Source organism: Ascaphus truei, unplaced genomic scaffold, assembly GCF_040206685.1.
Source record: "Ascaphus truei isolate aAscTru1 unplaced genomic scaffold, aAscTru1.hap1 HAP1_SCAFFOLD_2043, whole genome shotgun sequence".
Classification (NCBI taxonomy): domain Eukaryota; kingdom Metazoa; phylum Chordata; class Amphibia; order Anura; family Ascaphidae; genus Ascaphus; species Ascaphus truei.
This window is the reverse complement of record NW_027454951.1, coordinates 39,693-49,372: the sequence shown is the minus strand read 5'-3', so window position 1 is coordinate 49,372 and position 9,680 is coordinate 39,693. Positions and strand designations below refer to the sequence as shown.

At 43.1% G+C, this 9,680-nt stretch overlaps 1 long non-coding RNA gene across 1 annotated transcript; it reads right to left on the bottom strand.

The window, feature by feature from the left end:
* Nucleotides 1–1,127: 1,127 nt before the first annotated feature.
* Nucleotides 1,128–7,724, bottom strand: LOC142477179 (uncharacterized). The gene is made up of 4 exons (XR_012792215.1): nt 7,622–7,724; nt 3,855–3,972; nt 2,800–2,866; nt 1,128–1,233 (listed from the first exon to the last, which is right to left on the bottom strand). It is a non-coding gene; the product is annotated as an uncharacterized LOC142477179 (long non-coding RNA).
* Nucleotides 7,725–9,680: the final 1,956 nt, after the last annotated feature.

Sequence of the window (9,680 nt, the reverse complement as noted above, 5' to 3'; positions counted from 1 at the left end):
TGTTGATGAGTGTGGAAAAAAGTAGTGTATTTAGCCCTAGAGAGCAGCTTTATACAGGACAGGAGACATTTTTACTGTAGAAAAATCAAACAAAGTGTGAGATTTCCTCCGTAGGTATTAAGAACAGCGAGTGGAAGTGTGATGAGTGTGTTTGGGAATTTAGCCAAAGGTGTGGGTTAGAGGGATGAGTGTGTCAGAGCCTATAGGGGGCATATAGATAGGAGGATAGCATTGTAAGAGTTAATAAGATTGTTAGTTTAAGCAGAAAGAGAGAGAGAGAAGAGAGAAGAGAGGTTAGAGTAGATGTCAGAGGAGAGTTTAATTAAGCAGAGGCAAATCAGTGGGACAGGTAAGATGCAGTGAGGGGAATGACTGATTGTGACTGATGAGAGCAGAAGAGGTTATGTACAACTAGAGCCTTGTTAGTAAGAGTGGACATTCCAGAGGGCACAGGAGAAGGGAAGAGAAAAGTAAGGAAAGGAATGTGGATTACATTAGATAGGTTAACACTCTTAGTAGGGAGGCCTGATGTGTATATGAGCCGGTCCAAGATTATAAGAGATATCCCCCAACATCAGCGAGCATAGAAGGAGACACAGAGATAGGTGTAGAGAGAGACAGAGATAGGGATATGTAGAGAGAGAAGGGCGTCAAGAGAATGAGACAGATAGGCGTAGAGAGAGGAGACATAGAGAGAGGGGGCTTTGAGAGGGGGCGTAGAGAATGAGGGAAGGTGGAAGAGAATAGGATGTGCAGGAGAGCATTTCATTGAGCAGTGCAGAAATAGCTGCAATAGAGGTCTGTACAAATGGTGCTTTGTGTAGACACATGCAAAGGTAGGGGAAGGAAAGTGTATAGAACATGTGGATAAAAGCAGGAGTGTGGAAGTTAGAGAAATTAGAAAAGTTTTACAGAGCAGTGAGGAAACAGTAAACAGAAAGAACAAGAGAGGTTACATTGGGATGACGTGCTGTGGTAGAGAGAAATGCTAGGAGAGAGCCTCCAGATATTAGAGGACATGAATTGAGAGAGCAAATGTATAAATCAAAACCGGAGGGGGAGGTATAGCACGAAAGCTTGCACAGCAGTTGATGAAGATTATAGTCTTAAAGTTGCGTGTACCTGTCAGGGCACTCAAGAAGGTCAATGCTCACAAGTGCAGAGTTCATGAAGAAATGCTGAATCCAGTTCCCCTCCAATTTAATTTTAATATAACTTTTTCATTCTTCATTACTGCAAAAAGCAAACAAAACAAAACCACATTGCATTACTATTTTCAAAATGGATTGAATGACATATTCAACAGTAACTGTGTGATGCCAATATTGCCTTCTCACTCGTAGGCCAGTACGGTCAGGTACCCAGTACTGATAAAACAATAAGTGCCCGTACTAAGTACCAATATGAATTATAAGGAAATGTAAAATCTCCAGGTCTCTCTCCATCTCTGCAACAGATATATGGATAAGCCCATATTAAGGCATCACGTGACCGGAGCCGTCACTGACTGGGTATACGCAAAGATGCAGGGAGATGCAAAGAAAGGGAGGGAGAGAGACAGGGAGAAGATGGGAAACGGAGGGAGGCACGGATGGCAGGCCTCTCTCTTTCACTGGTGCATGCAAGGAGCTGGTCCCAACATCCACAAAGTGTGTGTGTATTATTGGTTGTGTTTTATGGCGGTAGGAGGATAGTGTGTATATTGTGTGTGTGTGGGAGTATTATATTGTGTGTAGGGTATTATAGTGTGTATATTATGTTGAGGTGCAGAGGAGAGTGTTAGATTGGGTATCTTGTGTTAGGGGGTATTGTGTATATTGTGTTTAAGACTATAATATTATTGGGGAGATTATTATTGAGGAGGTATTAAAGTGTGTATTGTGGGGAGTATTAGTGTATGTATTATTTGTGGGTGACAGATGCTGTGGGTAGGCCAAGAGTACGGGCCAGACTAAGGTGGAGACTTTCTGTACTCTGCATACAGGACTCTACATGCACTGCAGAGGTGAAATTCCCCCAACTCCAATTTGCTACACTCTCCAAGAGAGAATATTGTGATCAGAGGTGGAAGATGAGCAGGGTCACTGCCCAGGGAGTAGCCTGTCAGGGGGCATGGAAATCTCTTTTGGTGCGTATGTTGCCACGTGGCATTGATTGACCGGTCAATTAGCACTGCTTCCTATCACAGTGACATGATCCGGTGCTGTGATCGGTTGCAGCGCTGACCAAGGTGTGTTAGTGCAGCAATTTACAGGGAGGGAAAAGAGGTTGTGGGTGACAGATGCTGGGGGTAGGCCAAGAGTACGGGCCAGAGCAAGGTGGAGATATTCTGTACTCTGCATGCCCATCCTGCATGCCCAGGACTCTGCATGCATGCCAGTGGCTGTGGGGTGTGTGTGTGTAGGTATGCCAAGTGTCAGTGTGCATAAGTAAGTGTGCTGTGTGTGTAAGTAAGTTTGCCTGTGTGGCAGGAGGTGTAGGGGGGTGGGGGGCGGGGGGCGGTTCAGCTGGAGGACTTTACCCAGCACAAAAGCACATAGATGCCTCTGATTATATCACCCCAAATGCTGATAATATCCTGCTGTAGATGCACTTTACAGAAGATGATACAGATGTCATCAGTGTTTGGTGGGTTCATTAAATCAATCCATCATATAATAGCCACACTGTGCATATGATGTACTGAATCAGTAACACCAATCACAGGAAGACATCTCCATGGTAGGGGTAGTGTTGAAGTTAACAAAATATGTCCAGCACTGTGGTGTGGAGCCCATACATAATAATTGTGCACATTACCAGAACAACATATTGTCAACTGCATGATCATTTTGCTGTTGTAGTAGATCCGTCTCTTCGGTGTTCACTGCAATAAAAGTAAGACATTGCATTAATATTACAGAAGTTTGGGGGCTGAAATCCCACTATGCTAATGACAGTTTCCCTTTGCATAAGATTCTTGTGATTATATCTCAATGATGATCAATAACAACTACATCATAACACAGCTGCTCTATACAGAATATGTATTTGCCATCAATGGTCATGGAGGCAATATGTCACACAATGTACATATATAGCAAGGATTATTTCTTCCTCTGGTGTATTATGATGGGAGGGTGAGATTCTGCATTATCAGCATCAGTAAATCTGTAGGAAACTGAGTGATATTCTATTTTTTGATGCAATATTAGGGTAAAATAAAGCTTGCTGTATCTATAGCCATGCTCTACCCATGATGTGCTGAATCAATGACTGCAGAGCGATTTAGAGTGGTAAACATGACTTGAACTCATCTCTGAATAGAGGGTAGCACAGTAGTGCAGAGTAGAAGGTGAATGTATCTCAAATGGAAACCCTTAGCAGCTGTGTGGGGAGTAGACAGTACAGACTGACCAAGTAAATAGTAAAAAGTAGTAACTTCAACATTACTTGGTTTTGTTCTCCACTCCTGTTTTTCTGTTCTTTAAATCACTAATACTGATGCCATATGTAACCTGTACTGAGAGTTATATACTCTACTGGCCTAGATCAAATTAAATGATGCAAACAGGATCCCTCCCACTCAAGATTCATATGATTGCACCACCTCAACCTTTCATAGCAATAACATAGAACTGCAGCAGTGCGCTACTGCACATGTTCTTGTTATGAATGGTAGTAGATGTGGTCCTTGGGTCAGTACTTCATACTGTAGCCACACTCTATTCATGATGTATTGAATCAACAAAAATCTGCATGGTACAGATCACAGGAAGGGGTGGAGTAGAGGTGAATATGTCCAATGCGAAACCCTTAGCAGCCGGATTTTTTGGAGTCAATAAAACGACAAATACTAAATGAGAAATATACACATTGCTTATCTGTCTCTGTGTAGTCATTTTCCTCCTCTTCAACTGTCCTTCAATTTTCTATTTTGCAAGAAAATGAACACATGGCTTCAATATTCACTTCTGTTCTGCAGTCTTTCCTCTTGAAATAAAAAAGTTAAGCATTGCATTATTATTATTATAATTATTATTGACGATACATACAATGAACCTTGCTCCAAACCATGTGATACAAAGCAAATCCACCTCCCTCCCACAGCTGTGCTCCTTCTAGAGCTTCTACCACACAAGTTATTCATGTCAGTGAAACTGTACTGCAGTCCCGGTCTGCACACAATCTACTGAATCAATGACATCACACTGTGTCACACAATGTCATGCTAACGACAGGAAACAATCTTTGTATATATCTTTGTATATATAATAATAATAATAATAATAATAATAATAATAATAATAATAATAATAAAAAAAATAAGACAGGACAGACACTCCTACATTGCAATCAATAGAAAATAACTGGGACAGGCACTTCAAGGATGCATACGGTCCCGGATAAACTGTAGCTACCTATACACGTGTGCCTTGTCTCTAGACTCTGCATATATCTCTATTTATATACCACCCATTGTGTACTCAGCGCTTTACAAGAGAGACCAAAAAGTACAGGAAATTATTATACAATAAGTTCAACAAACAAAAACAGACAATAGGAAAGTAAATCCCTGTCCTGGGTAGTTTACAATCTAAGAGAAATGTAAGGAGACTTATAGAGAGACAACAGGTGGGGGAACAAGTGCAGTAGATGACAATGCTTGTCCTTAATGGTGGGTACTTGTAGTATAAAGCACTTCTTGGGAACAATAGTTAGTGACTGAATGAGTGACAGTAGCAACGAGTAAAAGCTATTGAAATGCTTCATTTAAGTTGTGAATTTTAAGGTTGATCTTAAATGTGGGTGGAAGAGGGTATGTTGGCATATACTGAGTGTGTGTGAGTTTCACAGGTAAATTGATGGGAAAGGGTTTCAGGCAAGAGAGCGAGTGCGCAGTAGAGGTGTAAGAAGTATAATGGAGACAGTTATTAGTAGAGCTTAGGAGACGAGGAAGGGCATAACGAGACCAAAGATGATATGTAGGAAGGAGCAGATGAATAGAGAATAGTGTTGGACTGGGTCCTCAACTATAAAAAAATGGGTAACGGGTACCCGGCCAAAATGAAAGGTTCTACCCGGTCGGGTACACGGTTTGGCACTTACCTTCCGGGTGGCAGTGACATCTAGGATCAGCAGCAGTCCTGTGACGGTGGCAGCATCTGTGGTGTCTTCAGCCGGCGGGGGAGCTGCAGGCTCACAGACACAGCTTACCTGCTTCGGTGCTGTGGAAGTGATTCCTGCAGCTCCCCCCGCCAGGTGAAGACACCTCTGATGCTGCCAACATCAGAGGACTGCTGCTGCTGATCCTAGATGTCTTAGGAAAGGTAAGTATAAAAGATTATTTCCAGCTGCCCTGACATTACCCGACGCCGGGTATTACCCGGCCAAGTCCACTTCTCAGTGGCCGGTTTCGAGTAATGTCCGGGTAGCTGGAAATGTGTCGGGTAACGCCGGGTACTCGGTACACCACTAATAGAGAACCTTAACAAAAAGGTAAGGAGGAGAACTTTGTAGGTGATCTGAAACTTGATGGGAAGCAAGGAGAGGGATTTAAGGAGGAGGAGATGAGCAGATACTGTTGTGGGAGAAAGGGAAATTATTCAAGCAGCAGAGTTTTGGATAGATTGCAAATGAGAAAGTTGTGAAGCAGGGAGCCCTGTTAGCAGTATGTTAACCCATACGATAAGGGCATGCATTGGCGTTTTAGCAGTAGATTGACAGAGAAAAGGGCAAATCTTGGAAATATTACAGAGAAAGAATCAACAAACTTTAGCCAGTGTCGTGAATGAAGATGGAAAGGGAAGAGTCAAATGTTACTCCTAGGCAATGTGCTTTCATGACAGGATGATGGTAGTACTGTTTACTGCGATGGAGAAAGGTGATATTAGGCCAGATTTAGGGGGAAATATGAGGAGCTCAGTTTTAGACATTAGGTTTAAGGCAGAAGAGTGTCATCCATGGAGGATATAGCCAGGAGGCCACCCGAAACTAGGAACTAAATTGCAGGAGTGACGGTAGGGTGGATAGGTGTGTGTATCATCTGCATAGAGATGATATCAAGGGCCAAAATAGTTGATAAGGTCAACTAGTGATAGTATGTAGTGAGAGAGGTCCCAGAACAGAGTCCTGAGGTATACCAACAGACAAAACAACAGGAGACAAAGACACGTTAGCAACAGAGATGGAGAATGTGTGATGGAGAAGTATGATGAAAACCAGGATATAAGTTTGCTGCGGATACGAAGAAAGAGTTTAGAATATGAATGAGAAGAGTGATTGACAGTATCAAAAGCAGAAGAGAGATCAAGCAGGATTAGTAAGTAAAATGGACCTTGGGAATTTTCTTTATGTACATAATTGGTTACATTGGGAAAGGCAGATTGTGAAGGGCCCAGAGGAGCATGTGATTTAAGAATGTTGATCAAACGGAGATCACAAGACGTTCTAGCAATTAGGAGGCAAATGGTAGGACGGATACAGGGCGATAGTTAGAAATTCACACAAGGTCAAGGTTATTTTTGAGAATAGGGGTGACCACTGCATGCTTAAAAGGAAGAGTTGAAAGAGCCAAAGGATATGGAGGAATTGAAGATGTGGGTGAGAGTGAGAGTGAGAATATAGGATTGAGAGGGCATGTGGTAGAGGGAGAAGAGAAGATCAGGTTCCAGCTTTGTGACAGGAGAAAAGGAGTCAAGAGTGCAATGAGATCTAGATAGAAAAAGAGAGAGGGGGAAGGGAGAGAACGAATCTACTTGTGGATGGCATCCACCTTGCCTCAAGTGAGCAAAGGCTTGAGGAGAAATAAAGGATGGATGTTAAGTGGGAGGAGAAAGTCAGTGGTGGGACTCAAATACATAGAAGACAGTGTGAATTAAATTGGAGTGTTGATGAGTGAGGAAAAAGTAGTGTTTGACCTTAAAAAAAGGAGCAGAGTTTTACAGAACAGGACAAAGGTTTAGTGTAGAAAATCAGACTGTGAGATTTCCTCCATAGGTGTTAAGAGCAGCAGTGTGATGTGATGAAGTGTGATGAGAGCGTGCTTGTGAATTAAACCAATGCATGGGTTAGGCTGCGTCTATAGTAAGCACGCAACAGAAGGCAAAGTTAGCGCATGCCTGTCGCTCCAGCAATCCCCGCACTGAGGTCCGAGGCGACGGGGAAGCCCTGCATCGCTCGCACGCACTGTGGACGACCAAGCGTGTGCCCATGATAATCACGGCCTTAGAGGGATGAGTGTGTCAGAGCCTAGAAGGGGCATATAGATGATGGAGGAGGAGGGAGGAGGAGATGATAGCATTGTAAGAGTTAACAAGATAGTTAGTTTAAGCAGAAAGTGAGGAGAGGTTAGAGATAAGGGTAGATGTCAGAGGAGAGAGTTCAATTAAGCTGAGGTATCGAGTAGGACAGGGGTGAGGGGAATGAGAAGTGGTGGATGATGAGAGCAGAAGAGGTCATGTACAAATAGACCATGTTAGTCGTAGAGCAGACATTCCAGAGGGCACGTGAGAAGGGAAGAGTAAAGTGAGACAAGGAATGTGGATTACATTAGATGGGTTAATACGCTTAGCAGGGAGGTGGAGAGAGAGGCAAGAGGCAGAGGGTGGTGTAGGGGTAGAGGAAGAGATGTTGCATGTACCTTGTCAGAACATTAAAGAACGTCAATTCACACTGGTGCAGAGTTGATGATGAAATGCTGAATCCAGTTCACGTCCAATTCAATTTTAACAGAACTTTTTCATTCTTCATTACTGCAAAAAAAAAAGTAAAAAACAATGCATTACTATTTTCAAAATGGATTGAATTCCCCCACCAATGACTATGTGTTACCAATATATCCCTCTCAGTCCCACTGCAGCACATACTGTACCAGTGTGAAAGTAAGAAGGTACACAGTACCGGTAAAACAATACGTGCCGGTACTATGCACCATATGAATTATAAGGGGATGTAAATCTCCCAGTCTCTCTCCATATCCGCAACAGAGCGGGCTCCGGTCAGTGGCATGGATGCCCATATATGGGTATGCTCATATTTGGGCATCCCATGTCACTGACCGGAGCCGGCTCTGAGTATAGGGATATATGCGGAGACGCAGAGGTGCAAGGAAATGGGAGGAGGCACGGTGAGAAACAGGGAGAGACCACAGGAAGATAGAGGGCAACAACTTCCACAAGGTACTTGTATGGGTATAATTGTTTGTATTTTGTGCAGAGGGGGTAATTTCAGATAAAATACAATTCTCCACCCTCTACGAAACAATTCCACTTTGTTCAGTAAGCCAGAAAGTCTTGGTCCCATGTGGACTGAATTTAATGCAAATAAGGTCCTTAATACACAAGTAAAGAATAAAGTTACTTATTCTCTACTGTAAGAAGTGCCACATTGCCCACTATTTGGGTCCTGTGCCCAGATTGTGACCATGCATGGCAGAGGTGAGATTCCCCCAACTCCAATTTGCTACACTCTCCAAGAGAGATAATTGTGATCAGAGGTGGAACTAGGGGAGGGTGTGAGCAGGGTCACTGCCCAGGGAGTAACCTGACTGGGGGCACGGAAATCTCATTTAGTGCATATGTTGCGGCACTGCATTGATTGACCGGTCAATCTGCACTGCTGCCTGTCACAGTGACATCCTGATCGGGCACTGTGATCAGCTATAGCACTGACCCAGGTGAGATAGTTCAGCACTTTACAAGGAGGGAACAGATGTTGTGGGTGACAGATGCTGGAGGTAGGCCAAGACTGTTGGCCAGAGTAACGTGGAGACTTACTGCACTCTGCATGCCCATCCTCTCCCTGACATCAGGGGAAGGAAGTGGCCCTGGGGTGTGTGTAGGTATGCCAGATGTCAGTGTATGCATAAGTAAGTATGCCTGTGTAGTGGGAGGTGTAGGGGCGTTAAGCTGGAGGACTTAAAACAGGCACAAAAGCACATAGATACCTCTGATTATACCGCACCAAATGCTGATAATATCATGCTGTAGCTGCACTTTACAGAAGATGATGCAGATGTCATCATTGGTTGGTGGGTTCATTAAATCAATCCATCATATCATAACCACACTGTGCATATGATGTACTGAATCAGTAACACCAGGAAGACATCTCCATGTTAGGAGTAGAGTTGAAGTTAACAGAATATGTCCAGCACTGTGGTGTGTAGCCCATAAATAATAATTGTGCACATTACCAGAACAACATACTGTCAACTGCAAGATCATTTTGCTGCTTGTAGCGTATGCTCATCCTGTACAGTGTTGTAGTAGATCCGTCTCTTCAGTGTTCACTGCAACAAAAGTAAGACATTGCATTAATATTACAGACGTGTGGGGGCTGAAATCTCACTTCGCTGCGGACAATTTCCCTTTGCATAAGATTCTTGTGATTATGTCAATGATGATCAATAACTGCATCATAACACAGCCGCTCTATACAGAAGATGTACTTGCTCTCATTGGTCATTGAGGTAATACGTCACACAATGTACAGATATAGCAAGGATTATTTCTCCCACTTGTGCATTATGGCATTATGATGGGAAATGTTGTGAGATTCTGCATTATCAGCATCACTGAATCTTTTGGAAATTAAGTGATATTCTATGTTTTAATGCAATATTATGGGTGATCAGCCGGTAAAATAATAATAGCTTGCTGTATCTGTAGCCATGCTCTACCCATGATGTGCTGAACCAA